Source organism: Lolium perenne, chromosome 1, assembly GCF_019359855.2.
Source record: "Lolium perenne isolate Kyuss_39 chromosome 1, Kyuss_2.0, whole genome shotgun sequence".
NCBI lineage: Eukaryota > Viridiplantae > Streptophyta > Magnoliopsida > Poales > Poaceae > Lolium > Lolium perenne.
In genome coordinates this window covers 267,957,894-267,977,647 of record NC_067244.2, presented here as the reverse complement: position 1 = coordinate 267,977,647, position 19,754 = coordinate 267,957,894, and the positions used below count along the sequence as shown (strand labels likewise).

At 43.2% G+C, this 19,754-nt stretch overlaps 2 long non-coding RNA genes across 6 annotated transcripts; one reads left to right on the top strand and one right to left on the bottom strand.

Annotated features, from left to right (window-relative positions):
* Positions 1 to 5,158: 5,158 nt before the first annotated feature.
* LOC127327915 (uncharacterized) lies at positions 5,159 to 7,477 on the bottom strand. The gene is made up of 4 exons (XR_007868845.2): positions 7,275 to 7,477; positions 6,925 to 7,176; positions 6,644 to 6,751; positions 5,159 to 5,303 (listed from the first exon to the last, which is right to left on the bottom strand). It is a non-coding gene; the product is annotated as an uncharacterized lncRNA (long non-coding RNA).
* A 7,814-nt stretch (positions 7,478 to 15,291) lies between these two features.
* Positions 15,292 to 18,150, top strand: LOC127327914 (uncharacterized). 5 transcript variants are annotated; one of them, XR_007868841.2, is made up of 3 exons: positions 15,368 to 15,969; positions 16,138 to 17,701; positions 17,825 to 18,150. It is a non-coding gene; the product is annotated as an uncharacterized lncRNA (long non-coding RNA). The 5 variants fall into 5 exon arrangements; XR_011750807.1 differs by having other exon boundaries at positions 15,369 to 15,760; positions 15,860 to 15,969; positions 16,138 to 18,150; XR_011750808.1 differs by having other exon boundaries at positions 15,369 to 15,969; positions 16,138 to 16,471; positions 17,334 to 18,150.
* The last annotated feature ends 1,604 nt before the right edge of the window (positions 18,151 to 19,754 follow it).

Sequence of the window (19,754 nt, the reverse complement as noted above, 5' to 3'; positions counted from 1 at the left end):
CACGGTGACCTGACATCAGGTAGTATTTCTGGGATTTTGGACTTCGACAAGCATAGCCTCGTTGTGTATTTTGCTGCTGCATTGTTAATTTTTTCATCTAGAAGATTACTGATGCTTTGGTTAATCACCTGACATCAATCTGCTCAGTTTTTTTGTCACATCAGTTAAGATGCAGATTGGCATATAAAACTATTATGGGGTTAAAGGATTTATTCAGTTTGCTTTTACCCATTCAGCAAAAGGGAACACTATATTATGCCCTTGCAGAAAGTGCGTGAATTGTTCTTGGCTAGAAGCTACTGATGTCCAGGTGCACTTAGTATGTGATGGGTTTGTGACTAGCTATAGAAGCTGGGAATATCATGGGGAGGCATCATACTTGTATCCACCAAATAGTGATGTTGATGTAGAATGTGATGAATGTGAGGAGATGGATGAGTTAGAAGAATTAGATGAGATGGGTGAACTGATTAGAGATATGAGACACGAATTTGGCGATTTGAGTGATAGTGATGATGAGGCTGATCCTAGTGCCAATACAATCCAAATAACCCTTTTAAGCAATTAGTAGGTGACGCAGCTGAAGAGCTCTTTCCAGGCTGCACCTCTTTCTCAAAGTTGCGATTCATTGTTAGGATGCTCCACAACAAAGCTCTTGGAGGTTGGACTGATAAGAGTTTTGATATGCAGTTAGCATTGCTAAAAGAGGCCTTCCCTCAAGCGAAACTACCTAAAAACTTCTATGAGGCTAAGAAAATGATAAAATGTCTTAGCCTTAATTATGTTAGCATCCATGCCTGTTACAATGACTGCATTTTGTATTGGAAGCAGTATGAAAAAGCTGATAGCTATCCGAAATGCAATACCTCTCGCTGGAAATCTGAAAAGAAGAAACCTAATGGGAGAAATGCACACAAAGTCCCTAGAAAAGTTCTTCGTTATTTCCCAATAGCAAAGAGGCTGCAGCGATTGTTCATATCAGCCAAGAGTGCAATAGATTGCAGATGGCATGATGAAGGGCGTACAAAAGATGGCTTTCTAAGGCATCCTGCAGATTCACCGGCTTGGAAGCATTTTGATAATGAGCATAAAGATTTTTATTCAGATTCTCGCAACGTTAGGTTGATTATAGCAACAGACGGATTCAATCCATTTAGATCAATGAATTGTGCCTACAGCATCTGGCCTGTTATTGCGATTCCAGTGAATCTACCTCCTTGGTTATGCATGAAGCAACCAAATTTCATCCTCTCATTATTAATTCCTGGCCCTAAGTCACCTGGAAGAGATATAGATGTTTTCCTTGAGCCACTTATTGATGACCTTCATTCACTTTTTGAGGAGGGAATTAGAACTTATGATGCCTCCAAATCTGAATACTTCCAATTGCATGCAGCTGTTCATTCCACTATTAGTGATCTCCCAGGTTTAGCTACTATAGCTGGTTGTGTCACCTCGGGTGAATATGGCTGTCCAAAGTGCCATTCTCCCACTTGCTCTCTTTGGTTGATGAAAGGCAACAAAACCTGCTACATGAGTCACCGTAGGTTCTTAGATGAAAATCACCGATTTAGAACAGTAGATAAGGACTTCTTTGATGGCAAGGTGGAAACTAGGACTGCTCCTGAACCACTTACAGGAGAGTGATACGCCTCCGACGTATCCATAATTTCTGTCGTTCCATGCTTGTTTTATGACAATACTTACATGTTTTGCTTGCACTTTATGATGATTTCATGTGTTTTCCGGAACTAACCTATTAACGAGATGCCACAGTGCCAGTTCCTGTTTTCTGCTGTTTTTGGTTCCAGAAAGGCTGTTCGGGCAATATTCTCGGAATTGGACGAAATCAACGCCAAACCTCCTATTTTTCCCGGAAGCATCCAGAACACCGAAGAAGAGTCGGAGAGGGGCCAGAGGGCCACCAGACCATAAGGCGGCGCGGCCTGGCCTAGGCCCGCGCCGGCCTATGGTGTGGCGCCCCCAGGTGCCCCCCTGCGCCGCCTCTTCGCCTATAAAATCCCTTTCGACCTAAAAACGCAGTACCAATTGACGAAACTCCAGAAAGACTCCAGGGGCGCCGCCACCGTCGCGAAACTCCAATTCGGGGGACAGAACTCTGTCCCGGCACCCTGTCGGGACGGGGAAGTGCCCCCGGAAGCCATCTCCATCAACGCCACCGCCTCCATCATGCTCCGTGAGTATTTCCCCCATGGACTACGGGTTCTAGATGTAGCTATGTTGGTATACTCTCCCCCATGTACTTCAATACAATGGTCTCATGAGCTGCCTTACATGATTGAGATTCATCTGATGTAATCGGTGTTGTGTTTGTTGGGATCCGATGGATGATACATTATGATTAGTCTATCTATAAAGTTTGTGAAGTTATTGTTGCTGCAATCTTGTTATGCTTAATGCTTGTCACTAGGGCCCGAGTGGCATGATCTTAGATTTGAGCTCTATACTTATTGCTTAGATTGTATCTACAAGTTGTATGCACATGTCGCTGTCCGGAACCAAAGGCCCCGAAGTGACAGAAATCGGGACAACCGGAGGGGATGGTAGTGATGTGAGGATCACATGTTTTCATGGTGTGTTAATGCTTTGCTCCGGTACTCTATTAAAAGGAGTACCTTAATATCCAGTAGTTTCCCTTGAGGCCCGGCTGCCACCGGCTGGTAGGACAAAAGATGTTGTGCACATTTCTCATTGCGAGCACGTACGACTATATACGGAAAACATGCCTACATAATTAATAAGCCTGATGTTCTTTCTTAATGCTTTGATTCCTATCAATTGCCCAACTGTAATTTGTTCACCCAACACTTGTTCCTTATTGGAGAGTTACCACTAGTGTAGATCGCTGGGAACCCCGGTCCATATCTCATCATAATATACTTGTTCTACATGTCATTGGAAGTAGTATCAACTATCTTCTGGTGCCATTGCTCTCATATTGCTATTACTGCTGCTGTTATTCACATTACTGCTCTCATATTACTGCTACTTTCACATCACCCTTGTTGCTAGTGCTTTTCCAGGTGCAGCTGAATTGACAACTCAGTTGTTAAGACTTATAAGTATTCTTTACCTCCCCTTGTGTCGAATCAATAAATTTGGGTTTTACTTCCCTCGAAGACTGTTGCGATCCCCTATACTTGTGGGTCATCAAGACTGTTTTCTGGCGCCGTTGCCGGGGAGGCATAGCTCTACTCATAAGTTCACTTGGGGAGTACACTCTACCTCTCTCTCTGTTTTTATTTTGCTTTATTTTGTTTTGCTTAGTTTACTTTTGTCTAGTTTATTTGTGCTTAGTTTATTTCTGTCTAGTATTATTTTGCGTAGTTTACTTTTGCTTAGTTTATTTTTGTCTTGTTTTATTTGTCTCATATACCCAAAAATCCATAAAAATTTGAAAAACCAAAAAAATTAAAAACTGCTGTTATGGGAGAACCTACAACCTATTTGGAGCTTATAGAATGTTATAATAATTATAGAGAATCAAGAACTGGTAAAATAATGAGTGCTATGATAGAGAAATTAAATACAATTGCTAGAATCTTGCTTAGACGCCATGATATAAACTATTGCTCTCAGCAGGATACTAAACATCTTAAATTTCAATGTGGCTTTAGTGAGGAATTTTTTATTAAGAACTATAACCGGAATTGCTATATTCATTATGGGTTCGAAGAGGTAGAACAATTTGTCTTATTTATGGGAGCCTCCGAGATAGAATCCTTCATGGTTGAGAATTATGAAACTTGTGCTATTTGTAAAGACCTTAAAGATTATGTCTCTACTATCCTTAATTCTTGCATAGAATGCTACAGTAGGAATCCTTATATCCTTGATTATAAAGAGAGACACATTAATGCACAAGAATGCACTCGCAATTTGCAGGAACCGGTGGAAGAAGAAACTGATAAACCTGAAAGCTCATTGGATGAAAAAGAAGAGGAGAGCGACGAACAAAAGGAGGAAGAATGGATTAGCTACCCATGCCAACCTTCTAATGAGAGTAACTCTTTATCTCTTACACTATTTGATTGTCCTCCATGCTTACCGAAAGAGGTTGAATGTTATGTTCCTGTGGATTCTCTTGAAATATTACCTATAAGTAAAACTTGTGAGAATAATTATGCTACTGTTATTTATGATAATCCATGCTACTTTGATAAATCTTATGATAATGCTTTGTTTGTGCCTGATGTCGAAATGCATGGTACTAAAGAATTTTGCTTAGCAAATGTTTATGATAAATCTTTAGATGATGGTCCTATGTTACTTGATAATATTAATTGTACTACTAATGAAAATGGGATTGGAGAGTTCTTGACTTTATCTATGTGTCCCATATCTCTTGAGATTGATCGATCATCTTGTCATATTATTGATAAAAGTGAGTTTGAAAGTTTTAATTCCACTATTTTTGAGCTTGATAAAAATTATATGTTTGTGGATCACGAAAAGTATGCTGCATGCGAGAGTTATATTGTTGAGTTTATTCATGAAGCTACTGAAAATTATTATGAGAGAGGAAAATATGGTTGTAGAAATTTGCATGGTACTAAAACACCTCTCTATATGCTTAAAATTTCGAAGTTATTCTTGTTTTATCTTCTTATGCTTGTCACTTTGTTCTTCATGAATTTATTTGTGTACAAGATTCCTTTGCATAGGAAGCATGTTAGGCTTAAATTTGTTTTGGATTTGCCTCTTGATGCTCTCTTTTGCTTCAAATACTATTTCTTGCGGGTGCATCATCAAAACTGCTGAGCCCATCTTAATGGCTATAAAGAAAGCAACTTCTTGGGAGATAACCCATGTGTTATTTTGCTACAGTAATTTGTTTTATATTTGTGTCTTGGAAGTTGTTTACTACTGTAGCAACCTCTACTTATCTTAGTTTTGTGTTTTGTTGTGCCAAGTGAAGCCTCTAATCGAAGGTTGATACTAGATTTGGATTTCTGCGCAGAAACAGATTTCTATCTGTCACGAATCTGGGCTGTTTTCTCTTACCATTGAATGATGCAGACACTAATTTAAAACAAAAGCAATAAGATCTGCTCATGCATGCACGGAATTCAAAAGGATGGTTTGGACACCAGAAAATATGGGAATGATTATTAGAGGGAGCTAATGATGCACAAGAATCACAAAAGAACTGCTCACCCCTATCTCTGATGTCAGACCTGATGAGGTTTGGCCACACAATTCACTTTCCAGGAGAAGTATCAAACTTAGCTTCCAATATCTAATGGAACTTTCTATTGCATCAGCACAGTCGAAAGGAGCTACTGCACACACCAATAAGAGCAATCATTATAATTTAGAAGGAAGAATACACGAAAACAAACAACCCACGGTTGCTTTTGCATATAACGACCACATTTCCAAAAAGTTGCATAAAATCTATGCCTCTGCTATCAAATATTACAATATTAGGATCAGAAGTGGCAGCAGCAGAATCTTGTAAGGTTGAAGTGATACAACTGAACGGATAAGCGATGTTCCAATGGTTATATTATCTATTTATTAAATAGTTATCTTCACAAGCACCATTCAAGATTAACCACCGATTCAGCGGTGCTTAAACAAGCACCAATGCTACAAAATTAATACAGCAGAACCACTATGAAACTATTAATATAGAAAATGGGTAAAGATGTAAGCAGAGCAAGCATAGCTCAACCATTTCCTCTACATTCATAATTGAACTACAAATGTCCATATACTGGTTGCACTTGCCAATCAAGTAACCAAATGGGTAGTACTAAGATGAATGACTCTCCAGTATTTGCGTTGTAGTGAAAACAACTTTACCGTAAACGTTTAGAAAATTTATTTTCAAGTATACTTTGGTGTTTGGTCATGACCAAACCTCAGCTGTAAGCTGATTACTTTACTCTGCTAGGGTCTAATTAAAGAGCAACTTAACTCTGTTACCTGTATAAATATGTCCGTAAATATTCTGGAATCTACTTTCAGAAACTATTTTCATGAAAAGTTCACCATGCAATTTTTTATGAGCTAAATATTATTAGTTGACAGGCCATCAGAGATAAGGCTAACCACACGATTTTTAGCACGCCGTCACCATTCTAAGAAGAAAAACAGTATACATTCTAATGCTCATGTTACTGAACACAAAACCTGTAGCTTTGTTGTAGTTGTACACAACCATTTGGTGTCCATGCTGTAGTAAAATACCAGTTGCTACTGGATCTGCATGACTGGATTCTTTTTCTTAGCTGAATGATTGGATTCTTATTCTTAGCTGAATGACTGGATTATCTATAAGCTACATACTACAATCAAGTTCGCTAAATGAGAACACAGCCAACAATGTATCAGTGCACACATGAATAAGAAACTGAAAAAAGGTATTCATTAGGACACTCGCTAATTGGAACTCTTAAAACTGCAAACTACAGCCAAATTTGCTAATACGCGACACACCCTGCAATATTTGTGGTACAGATTCCCCAAAACCATAGGAATCACATTCAAGACACAACCAGGTGTGTAAGTCTTCAACTCCCTAAACCATTTGTGCTTTTATTTTCAGTTGCAACTATTTAATAGGGAAGCACACTGAATATGCATCACAAATGACATGGACCAGAGAGAGGCTGACCTATTATTGGAGATCCAACTGCTCATTGAACAGGTTGTGAGCAGCGGGAGCAAATGCTCCAAGCCCAGGACGTAGTAAGTTTTGTGAGAATAGGTGGCGTTCTCCGAACTGCATTTGGAAAAATTGCATATATGCTCATATCACTGTACCTAGAATTGATTTTACACAAGAATGGTGTAACGCTCATATTAAATTGCAGTCCACTACTGGATGCAACAACTGAACTAAATGCAGAATAAATTAAAATACACAAAAGAAATGGGCATACACTGAAGATTTACCTGTCCAATTCCTTCTGATCAAGCTGTCAAGTGTCTAGCAACTTACTTAATTGTTCATCGAACAAATTAACATGCTCCCTCCCAATGTCCCAAGTCCAACCAATATCCCAGAATTGGTAGGCTAGTCAAATAGGCAATAATTCACACAGAGAGAGCTTCTCTTTGCATTCAGCAAGTTACAACCTGCGGTCAGGCAGACACCTGGGCTGGTCTTGGGTGCCCTCCTAGACGAATTGGGCGCTGCACCACTCTCTGTAGCATATTTTTTTTGGCCAAGAACAACGACGACCGAACGAAACTCACAGCGCCCTCCATTGCAAAGAATAGGAAGAAGAGGGGAAGAAATTGACCTGCTAGTCGGCGTCCTCCTTGACGAACTGGGGCCTCCTGCGCCGCCAGCTCTCCCCTGCAGTAGTCGCCGACCCCCTAGCGAGGGCTGCTGCTCCTCGCGGCTGCTGACCAGGAGATGTCAGCGTCGGCGTCGATCGCGCGAGGCGGCGCTGGTCCCGGCGATGGCGATGACAAGGCGGCGCTGCTCCCAGCGACGGCGACATCAGCAGCGTGACGATGTGCTACCTCGGCCGGTCGCAGCATCAATGACATAAGGCGGACGCGGCGCGGCACACCGCGAAGGGCACGCAAGCGCTGGCGGCATCCTCCGCGCGTGCCGCCTCGTCGTGGTCGTGCCTCCCAACCATGTGCACGGCTGCGGCGGCCCAATGGCGCCGGCTCAACGGCGGGGGGTTGCGGGTGGAGGAGGAGGAGGACGAGAGAAGAGGAGGAGAAGCGACGGGGGCGGCGGCTGCGGGGTGGCTGCCTGCGCACTGATTGGGGAGAGATGGCTAGGGTTTTCCTCACCGTGAGATGCTACTTTTATACCGGCGCGGTAAAAAAATGGACGGCTCAGATTTGACGGAGGTAAAATCAAGTGCTAGTCAAATCTAATTTACCTAGTTGCCCCATGGGGTGGCATCTATTATACCTTTAGATGTTGAGTCACTTTACCCACTTCTTTCTATCTTAGAAGCAAACACTTGTGTTAACTGTGCATTGATTCTTACATGTTTATCTATTGCACTTGTTATATTGCTTTATGTTGACAACTATCCATGAGATATATATGTTACAAGTTGAAAGCAATTGCTGAAACTTAATCATCCTTTGTGTTGCTTCAATGCCTTTTACTTTGAATCTATTGCTTTATGAGTTAACTCTTATGCAAGACTTATTGATGCTCGTCTTGAAAGTACTATTCATGAAAAGTCTTTGCTATATGATTTAGTTGTTTAGTTATTGTATTTACTATTGCTTCGAATCACTGCATTCATCTCATATGCTTTACAATAATGTTGATCAAGATTATGTTGGTAGCATGTCACTCAAGAAATTATCATTGTTATCGTTTACCTACTCTAGGGCGAGTAGGAACTAAGTTTGGGGATGCTTGATACGTCTCAAACGTATCTATAATTTTTATGTTCCATGCTAGTTTTATGACAATACCTACATGTTTTGTTCACACTTTATATCGTTTTGATGCGTTTTCCGGAACTAACCTATTGACGAGATGCCGAAGTGCCAGTTCCTGTTTTCTGCTGTTTTTGGTTTCAGAAATCCTAGTAAGGAAATATTCTCGGAATTAGACGAAATCAACGCCCAGCATCTTAGAATTCCACGAAGCTTCCAGAACACCCGAGAGCCACCATAGGAGAGCCACAGGGGGCCCACACATGGGGCTGGCGCGGCCAGGCTAGGGCCCGCGCCACCCTATTGTGTGGTGGCTCCGTACCCCCTCCGACTCCGCCTCTTCGCCTATTTAAAGGTCCCTGACCTAAATCTTCGATACGGAAAAGCCACGGTACGAGAAACCTTCCAGAGCCACCGCCATCGCGAAGCCAAGATCTGGGGGACATGAGTCTCTGTTCCGGCACGCCGCCGGGACGGGGAAGTGCCCCCGAAAGGCTTCTCCATCGACACCACCGCCATCTTCATCAACGCTGCTATCTCCCATGAGGAGGGAGTAGTTCTCCCCCGAGGCTAAGGGCTGTACCGGTAGCTATGTGGTTAATCTCTCTCCTATGTACTTCAATACAATGATCTCATGAGCTGCCTTACATGATTGAGATTCATATGAGCTTTGTATCACTATTAGTCTATGTGCTACTCTTGTGATGTTATTAAAGTAGTCTATTCCTCCTTCACGGTGTAATGGTGACAGTGTGTGCATCGTGTAGTACTTGGCGTAGGTTATGATCATAATCTCTTGTAGGTTATGGAGTTAATTATTACTATGATAGTATTGATGTGATCTATTCCCCCTTTATAGTGTAAAGGTGACAGTGTGTATGCTATGTTAGTACTCGGTTTAAATTGCAAAGATCTATTATGCTCTAAAGGTTACTTAAATATGAATGCCGAATGTTGTGGAGCTTGTTAACTCCGGCATTGAGGTGCTCTTGTAGCCCTACACAACGAATGGTGTTCATTATCAAACAAGAGTATATGTAGCACAAAGGAAGAGAACTTATTTATTTATGTGATCAATGTTGAGAGTGTCCACTAGTGAAAGTATGATCCCTAGGCCTTATTTCCAAATACTGCAATAATCGCTTGTTTATTATTTTACTGCATCTTTACTTCCTGCAATATTACTACCATCAACTGCACGCCAGCAAGCACTTTTCTGGCGCCGTTACTACTGCTCATATTCATTTGTACCACTTGTATTTCACTATCTCTTCGCCGAACTAGTGCACCTATACATCTGACAAGTGTATTAGGTGTGTTGGGGACACAAGAGACTTCTTGTATCGTGATTGCAGGGTTGCTTGAGAGGGATATCTTTGACCTCTTCCTCCCTGAGTTCGATAAACCTTGGGTGATCCACTTAAGGGAAACTTGCTGCTGTTCTACAAACCTCTGCTCTTGGAGGCCCAACACTGTCTACAAGAATAGAAGCACCCGTAGACATCAACAAGCTCATCACTGAAAGGCGCACCGAGTGGCACATGATCCGGGGGCGATGATGCATCTGCACTTTCTTGTATGCGCGAGTGCTTGAAGACAATAGAGCGGGAGTTGAAGGCCTTGCAGGGATGCACAGCAGTTTGAAGGTCGAAGGCACACATGGCCTTCGAGGGTGAGAAGTTCTTTTTTTATGAGATCAGGGAAGTGAACGAAGAAGTGTTGTGTAAGTAACCGCCAACCCCCCGAGTCTTTTACTTTTACTTTTCTCTTGATACTAAAGTTTCTTCGTTCTTGTGGAGGCATCCGAGGCAAACCTCAGTAGGAGCAAAAGCGTGTTAAGGACCGACTGAACGGCCTATGCAACACCACCTCGTAGATAGATCACTCCTTCTGGTTGGATACAAGTAAAGGCTACATGATGGCTCTCCTACAGGATCAGGTCGAAGAAGTTGGTGGTTTCGTCGAGTGCCGTTGCGTAGTCTTTGCGATGATATATGATATCATGTTTCCCCAGAACCCCATACCCAAAGGATTCACAACCTTGATGAAGAAGTTTTGCTGTGTCAAGGCGATTCAGGAACGTGTCCGGCAGCAAATGATTGGAGGCTCAAGGACGTCCTTGGGGTTCGTGCAAGTCCATCATCCCCAGATTGACCTAGAAATTGTCGGGAGCGGACTCCCCCATCTTCTCGTGGTGGTAGGGAACATATGGAAGAGCCTTATGCATCTTTGTTGTAGGCGACGATCCGTGATGCGTTCAAGCGCAATTTAGATGAAAACACAGCCTCTACAACGTGCACCATGAATTATAACATGCATAAGGTGGACATATTGGGTAGGGTCCATAAGACCGAGGCCAATTAGTCAACCCACGCCCTAGCTGCTCGCTTGAGGGGTCACATGAGTATTTTCTTAAGGCCGCTCCAAACGAGACCACTGACCTTTTCAACTTGACCATTTGTCTATGGGTGCACGACCGTTGCGTGCTGATTTATATCGCCGTTTCCTTGCAGAAGTTCTGGAACTATGCGAATGCAAAGTTGGAGCTATTGTCGGTGATGATGCTATGGGGGACCCCAAACCTGAAGGTGATCGACCTGAAGAAGTTCACGGCCGAGGTGGCATCTTGGCCTGTGAAGGGCATCGCCTCGATCCACTTTGTGAACTTGTCGACCGTAACGAGGAGATATCGATAGACATGACCTCCACAAGGGGATTACTGTAGCTTGCCTACCATGTCGAGTCACCACTGGGCGAAGGGCCAAGCAAGGGGGTTGTGTTTAGATCCACGGCAGGAGCGTGAGGCTTGGCTGTGAACTGTTGACATGCATCACATCTGCTAACGAGGTCCTTGGAGTCTTGCATTCCGGTGGGCCTAGGCGACTAACACTCGACTGTTGACGTGATGTCCGCATATGCCTTTGGGGATGTCGAGCAGTATGCTCTTTCCATCTTCGGGTGCGGTGATGCTCATAAGTATAGGGATCGTTGAAATCTTCGATGAGAAGTATTACCCAAATTTATAGTTAAACTCAAGGGGAACACAAGAATACCAATGAGAATTTACCAATTGAGACGTCACTCTCAACCACAATTGTACATCAATAAACTCACAAAGAAAATGGTGAGTTGTAGTTATTGATTCAAAGGATTGAAATAGGTGGTAAACAATAGCCAGTGTTCACTGGAAGTAAAGGTGTGTAACTTTCAGTACCTAAAAGCGTAGACATGAGGTGATAGCGGGGTGTTGCATGAAAGATATTGATCATATAATGTAATCTAGTAATATGATATTTATCCCTAATTCAGTTGTGTGTAGGCGTGTGTGATCTAAATATAGTATGCATACTAATAAGAGAATTTGCATAACATCTTTTGCCGAGCCTGCCCATTTCATCGGATCAACTTGAAACTACAAGCAATTATGTTTTTACAAGCAATTAGTTGTTGATCCAAACGTGTTTTCGAGCAGGCAGTGCGCGTGCAACTTGTTTTTGTTTGGGGCTTTCATTGGTTGTACTCGCGCGAGAGAACGATTGAGCAGCAGTGCGCGACTAAATAGTACCACGCGAGAGAACGGACATTTCTACACGGTGCCCTAGCACCAGTTAGTCTTACAGAGTGTCCCTCCTAAATATGGAAATAAATAGGTCTGAACATCTCCGGCGTTCCAAAAGTAGAAAGTTCTGCTTTCACATGTTTCCTTTCTCCGCCCGTAATCATTGCTTTGTCTGAACACGAAATAACACATGGAGAAGAACATGTAATCATTTCGAGCCCCCAGGCAAGAGAAAAAGCGAGAATTTGATTCATGAAAAAAATACTCCCTCCTTCAGAAATGTAAGACGTTTAGCTTTTGTAGTACAAGTTTCGTCACGATATAATATTTTTCCGCTTTCCGAAAATACCCCTCGCCGACAGGCACACTTGCTCGCTCCCGCGGACATCGCCAAGCTCTCGTCCCCCTCCTCTCCCTTTCCCCGTCGTCGTTGACTACCTCTGATCCTTCTTATCGCCCTGTCCTTGTGGATCCCGTCACCACCCTCTTCCTCACCTCTCCCCACCACTGGTTTCTTCCACACCGCTCCCCGCAGCAACCTTTCTCTCCACCGCCTAGTTTCCTCTCGATCTCTTCACCCCCGAGTGCGTCAGAAATCTGGAGGCAAAATGTGGCAAATTTCTGCGCCGATGACGAGCTTATGGGCGACGAAGGCGGTGGATCGGCGTGCACCGGCGCTGGATCTGCGTGCCCCACCGGGGAGACGGTGCCTCGTGCCCCATCACGCTCATCCCGGAGCGTGGCGCAAAGAGAATGGAGGGCCAGTTGCCTGTGATACCGAACAATTGAATACAAGTCTTGTAGAAAATGTAACCGTTAAATAAACAGATAATCTCCATACAAAGATCTACTGATAATACTATACATAATCTAATTCTATTAGAGCACAGATTCAGATTTATAACTCTAAAGCAAAATATATATACAAAACTCTAAGGTGTTTTTTGTTTCATATTATTACATACCAAAGAATTAAAGACTCCATGTCTTGATTTCTTCGTAGCTTGTTTGATGAGATGTTGCACGATCGGTGTCCACGGCGTCCAACGGCGCCATCACCATAGGTTGTGTCCACTACAATCTAAGATTGCTGCAGGTTTTTTTTTCTGGATTGAACTAGCGGGAAAGAAATAGAGAGCTGGGCCTTGAGGATTGGAGAGAGAAGGAAGACCTGTACTTGGGAAATTTAACGACAGGAGAACTAGAGAAGAGACAGAAACCAGAGCAACACGCACGTACTAGGACGAGGAGCTAGACGTTGATCGTAGAACTCGTCCGACGGCCGGACGAGCTTGGCAAAACGCACTAGTGAAAGAAATTTACACTTGAACAAGACCGGGCCGGAGCCCAGGATGGCCTCCAAGAAGCTCCGCCAGTGCGGGCAATGGCATGGGGCTCCTCTACTTCGAGACCTAGTCACCGGAGCCCCTCTACTCCATCCGACCCTGGTCTGCCTCAAGGGTCACGCGACCTCTCCACAAAAACGCAAGATTTTCTGGGCAGACCCTTGGCAGGGCCGCAGCCTTGCAGCAGCGCCACGGTGAAGACCAATTGCCACCAATGTTGGAGGATCGTCAATGCTGTTTGGTGTACCAGCTACGAAAGGAGGGGGTACTGCGACGATTGCATCAGATGGTACATTGTAGCATGGCTTGCTCTACTGTTGTTTTACACTTTGTTGGAATTCTTGACTAAAGAACTATGACATCATATAGCATACCTACAGTTAAACAGTTGTTCATAGGAACCGCCAAATCATACTAACTACTCTAGGGCATTCTTGTTCTAACATGATCTCTTCTCAAGAACAAAGGGAGATGTTCCTAGTTAGTGTCTTAGTAATTTCACAAGTTAAAAACTATGCTGTTAGTGTATGGAAGCGATCAGCAGTGCATTGGAGCATGTTCTCACGGCTAGGTGCAGGTTGAAATAAGTTAGTACTTAGGGTAATGTGAGCAGAGTTGGGAGGATGAGTAGGTGTTCTCGATAGTGAGAGTGACAGACTAACAGCTGATATTTCCTGCTCTTTGAGCTGGCTAAAGTGCTAAACGGCGAAACAATATTCTCTTGCATATAGTGTTTAAAGGCCCCGTGTAGTCTAAAAAAGTGTCACCATGGGAACTGTTCTGCTGAGCCATCTGAATCTTGCAATAAAAGAACAAGAGAAGAAAGGATGTTGTCGACTTGAGGAGAATATGCTAACTAGCCCAATTCCAGACATGCACCTCTCGTTAACTGCGCCTTTTATCATGAATGGATACTGAATTTTCTCATTGAATACAAAATGCAGTCACCTTGCTGATTCCATTTTTCCCGTGTCAATTTTCTTAGACATGCAGTCACCTCGCTAAAGTTTCCTCTTGTTGACACCTTTAGTTACACGACAGATAGAGTTTCTTACAGGTGGTTCTTTAATTTATACCGTCTCAGACACTATACCATATTGGCTCTGTAAATACCTACTCCTAATTGTACGGTCATTATTTGTTATTATTTGGAAAATAGGCCTTTCTTAAACCTGGGACAAGCTGGACACTTGCATAATTTATCTGCAAAAGCTAGCATAAGTCCACAATAGAGTTGGATTGTATGACTTACCTCCTTTCGAGATACTGATCTATCCCCATTCAATTTCTATGCCATCTCTTCACTGAAATTGGACTGTCAGTAGGTGGGAGGTGTTGTATTATATGCCTATGGAAATGCTCAAGGGCATACAAGTACTTTGCCATGTTCAACTAAGACAGAGAGCTTATCTTCTTCACTAAGTAATGTTAAGACCTCTGTACACCTAACCAAGACTTCTGCTCCATTATCAGTGTATCAGTGTATTGTTCTGTTTATTTGCTTGCAACACAGAGAGACCTTGCTGTTTACCTGGCAGGTAACCTATTTAACTTCTCCATTATCAGTTATCTTGTTGTGCCATATCTTTCCTTGACTTATTCTAGTCATATGTTTGGTAACACGGAAGGATTTAGCGGTGCCTGAGCTTCTCTCATTGAACATATCAGGCAGTTGCTATATATACTAGGCAGTATACAGATGTGCATTATTTCTCTACTGGTAATCCAGGAGTAGTACTCTTTATATACACTTTATAAAAGACAATCAATTTACCACACCCATATTCACTTAAGCACTGTAGATAGGCTATTTATCCTTTCCTTGCTTCAGTCATCGTGTGACACGTTGATTCTTTTTTTTTCCTCAACTCTTGATTTAGATCGGTTCTGTTTTGCTTCTCCTTTTCTATGGTATAGGGGTTACCGGTTACCGGTTCCCAAACTTTTTCCTTCCATCTCTTCCGGTAACGGTGAGTGTTGCCGTTTACAGCGGTGGGTTCAGTTTGGTGTTTGACACGTTCTGTGCATACGTGTCGTTTTTTCTGTGTTTCCTATAAGCTCCGTCTAGATTTTTTTTTTCCATGCTGCTGCTCTCCTCATGTTGGGCCTTTCTGGAAAACTCGATGGAGGCTACACCGTCCGACAACCAGAGAAGGGGCGGAGGGGAAGACCATCACGCCAACCGACGGGACGGTGATGGAGGTGGGCACCGGCAGGGTGGAGGCCGCGCCGTCCACCAGCGGAAGGGAGGCGGGCGGACATGGCGGAGACCGTGGCATCCACCGACGGGGATCAAGGCGGATCCCTTGGAGGGACAGAAGCCGCGGCGGCGCCTCACCTTCATCTGAGAGTTCCAGACTCTTTAGATGGCTTGGTGATCTCTCTACCACCGCCACACAACCCTCGTGGACGCCTCTGGTTCCAGGGAACCCTTCAACTACATGGTTTTCATTCCCGTCAGATGGTGAGATTGTATCGTCTCTATCTGTTTATGTTATGAGCTAGCAGTCTGCACATCTTATTGGTTTTTTCAGTGGGTCGTGTCCTATTGTTTTATTCTTAGGTCTTCATATGTCTGCACAGCTGGGATTACTCATTTGTGAACCGACTCATTTTTTGTCAAACCCCCTTAATTCAGTGTTTACAACCGTCTTAAGCAGAGATCAGACAGAGGTGCGCATCTGACTCCATAATTTTCATTATTCATCTCCGATCTCACGCATAGAAGTTTGCGAAATCTTTTTTATTTCTCAAACTTCGGTCTATTTCATAAGATCTGGTATAGATGTGTACATTGCTAAATGCAGAGATATGTGTTTTGAACTTATTTTGGTTAAATAGGACATCAAGAAAAAATGTTGATTATTCGGTTGAAACATATGTTGCAAAGGCTGAGGCGATTACTGCTACTTTAACTTTTGTAAGGCCCAGGCAAGTTAATGTGAGATGGGGCATTCAGCTAACAGAGAGCAGTCTCCAGATGCCATGCCGCCGAACCTGAAGGTGGTGCACTGTAAATGAGATTGCAGAAGTGCTGAGGGGATATTTTTAAGTGTACCAAGTGTCGTGAAGCTTAAATATCCGATTATGATATTTGGTGATCTGAACTGTTAATTTGGTGGCCTAATGGGCAAAGAAATATTTGACAAGTATGGTTCTCCCTCAGCAGTCTCCCGTGAGTATCTTTTTTATCTTCGTAGTGATGACTATGATTCAGTTTTTCCTCTCTTTCCTCTTATGAGGATTTTGTAATATCTGCCGGATACACAAACTGCAAGAATTAGTTCTTCACTAAGGACTGCTAATTATTCTTTTGACATGTTGATCACATCAGTTTTATATTCAGCACGCACTATGGCTTTTATTATCTTTTTCCGTGCATGAGTATATTTGATTGTTCTTTTCTTTTATAAATCATTCAAGATGCTTTTCATTTGAAGACGGGCCACCATCAGGAGCGACTAGGTGTATCCTGAATAGCAGATTATTTCATCTCTTCTAGCGTAACCCATTTTTTTAAATCTTTAGCATAAACAAATTTTGTGCTGCATAAGAATAATCCAACTCCATTTGCCCCTAGCGGCTTGATATGTGCGTTAAGCTTCTTTGAATCTCTAATTATTCTCCTGACCTCATATGTATCTTCCTAACATTTCAATTACATTGACCGTGGTCACCATAATTTTGGAGACTATTACTCTTCTCCTACCACCTGAAGTTAGTAAATATTAAGCCGTGAGCATATTATTTGGTCTTTCTTTATTTTAAAGAGTAAGCCAAACTTGAGTACGATTCGCGTAATTTTCTTTTACCTGTTACAATATATTATTTCCTGAATGTTTCGATTGCTATGGCGAGATTTCTACAACTACAAAATCAGATTAATTGTTTCATTTTTACTATAATGCTCTTTCTCTGGAATCATGTAAATATTAGAGTTTATCTTTCTTTTCTTGCATTTCGTTCTTACAGTTCACTTGCTTTTTAACTACTACTTCAAACCTTAATTTCTAATTGCCTCTTCCCTTACCGTACAGATTAGAGAAGCACTATGTGCTATAGGTTTTGGTGGAAGAGAAGGAATCATGTGCATCAATGGGCATGCCTATTGGTTTTCTATAGGGCCGCATGCATCGATTGATGCAGAGGCTGAGGCTTTTTCCCCCTTATCGAAAAAAATTTGGTTTTCTATAGGTGAAAAACTGGTCCGTCTAAAGAGTTTAACTGTTGAAAATGACAAGAAGCTGTTCAACAGTGCTAGGCCAGCACAGCCATCAAGCAGTAACACAGAAAAAGCTCCAATGTCTCAACCTGACGATGCTCCAAATACAGTAGAGGACAACAGAACTTCAGGCGCCACATGAGCAAAGACATCATAGAAAAGCCTGACTCAGATGGAGATGAGGTCAGTGCAAACTATAGTTATTCCATTCATTTAACTCCCAGCAGCCATAACTTATGAGGCACACAATTACTGCACAAAGCATATCGACTAAAAGCTATTAGTATTTTCATTTAACAATGTTAGCTCTGTATCCGAAAAGAAGAGGAAGGCATCAGCTTCCGCATCAGCCAAGAAACAAGTCAGGAAAATGCTCTTCCCACAGAAATAAGGATCCTACTACTTGCCGGTAAGCATGAAATTTAAATGGTGGTTAGGTTTTTAAACGGTTCAGACGAACACGGAGGAGAGAAGATCGGCTAAGTGTAAATTTCGTCGGCTAGGACGGATGTTTGTAATATTATGGGACTACCAGCTACTCTAGACTGCTTGTGTCTTTGATGTGTAATATTTGGTACCTCTACTACCCAGCTATGTCCGAAGACCTACTACCGTGTATATTTGCATGCTTCTCCGCGGCCATCTAAAGTCTATCTACTGTCGTGTATATTTACACTAACTACTTAGGGAAACTGTTCCTTGCAAAGCTCTGATGCTTCTGCACGTATAGTCGACACTTCGAATCGCATGGCTTTATATGCCACCATCCACGTCTTCTCAAAACATGTCTTAGTATATCAAACCCCCTGGTATAGTATACATCAGAAACTATTTAACAACTATATTCAGCCAATAATATCTTCTACTGACAACGTACAACCCCAACTCAACCATACCACTTCAACAACAAACTCCACAATTCAGATGTTACTCCACGGGCGCGGCGTGCCGCCGCGCCAATGCCTCCTAGTATTTTTTAATGTGCATATGTTTCTTGTCAGATGGACTAGCCCTTATCATAAATTGAAACTATCAATCAATTAGGCAAACCCAGCTGACATTATTTGAACACATTGTTTTTTTTTTTTGAGAATTTTGCTGCGCTTTATTACAAACTGGCAGAATCACAAGCCAAACAGTCTACAATAGACCCCGGCGGCACACCAACCCAAGTTTGACGCAACTTATTAGCGCAGCCTAACTTTGCTAAACAATGCGCGACGCCATTGCACACACGCCGTACATGCCCTACTTCAGCTTCAGCAAACTCCTGGAGCAACAGCTTCACTTCCTCCACCAGTGGCCCATAGATTGATCGATCCATCTCCTTGCCGTGCAGTTTTGACACCACAGCAGCGCAGTCCGTTTCCAGCAGCACCTTCTCCAAGCCCAGCTCCTTTGCCACCACCAAACCCCGCCGACAAGCTAACAGCTCGGCCTGTTCTGGGTCAGACACTGACGGGAAAAAATGGCACGCTCCTGCTAGAAAGCCGCCATGGTGATCTCGTAAGACCACACCGCAACCCCCGTGACCTGTCTCCCTGTTAAAGGCGCCATCAGCGTTGATTTTGGTCCAACCCTGCGGAGATGGAAGCCAGCGCTCCACACGTCCCGCTTGATGGACCGGACTCGAGGTTTGGGAGTTTGTCAATTCCTCCAGTAAGAAGAACGATCGCCTGGCAGTGTAGTTTGGATCCTCAATCTGGACAGCCTCCCTTGCCTCATTGCGCGCAAGCCAGAGCTGGTAAATTGTCATCAGCATCAGACATAGCTCCCCTTCATCCATGCGCCCAAACTGCTCAAGCAACCAGGCTTGGAGAAGACGTTGAGGTGCACAATTATCCGGAGGCGACACCAGGCGCATTCCCGTTTTCTCTCGCAGCAGCTCCCACACGCGAGCAGAGTGCGGGCACAGCCAAAATCTGTGTACCAGGGACTCTTCCCGGTGACAGACCACGCAGGTCACTCCTGTCTTGATCTTCCGACGCTGTAGTTCCACGCCCACTGCCAGCCCATTTCTAGCTAGGCGCCAATTGTGCACCTTAACTTTCCCCGGAACCTCTGCGGACCAAAGGGCGAGCCAGCCGCGGTGCTCGGCGCTAGACATAGAGGAGCTTGGGCTCCCGGTTCGGATAGAATTGAGCTGTGTTTTCAGGTGATATGCCGAGCGCACACTAAACATCCCATTCTTTGTGTAGTTCCATGCAATATAGTCGTCTGTTCCAGCCCTTCCAAT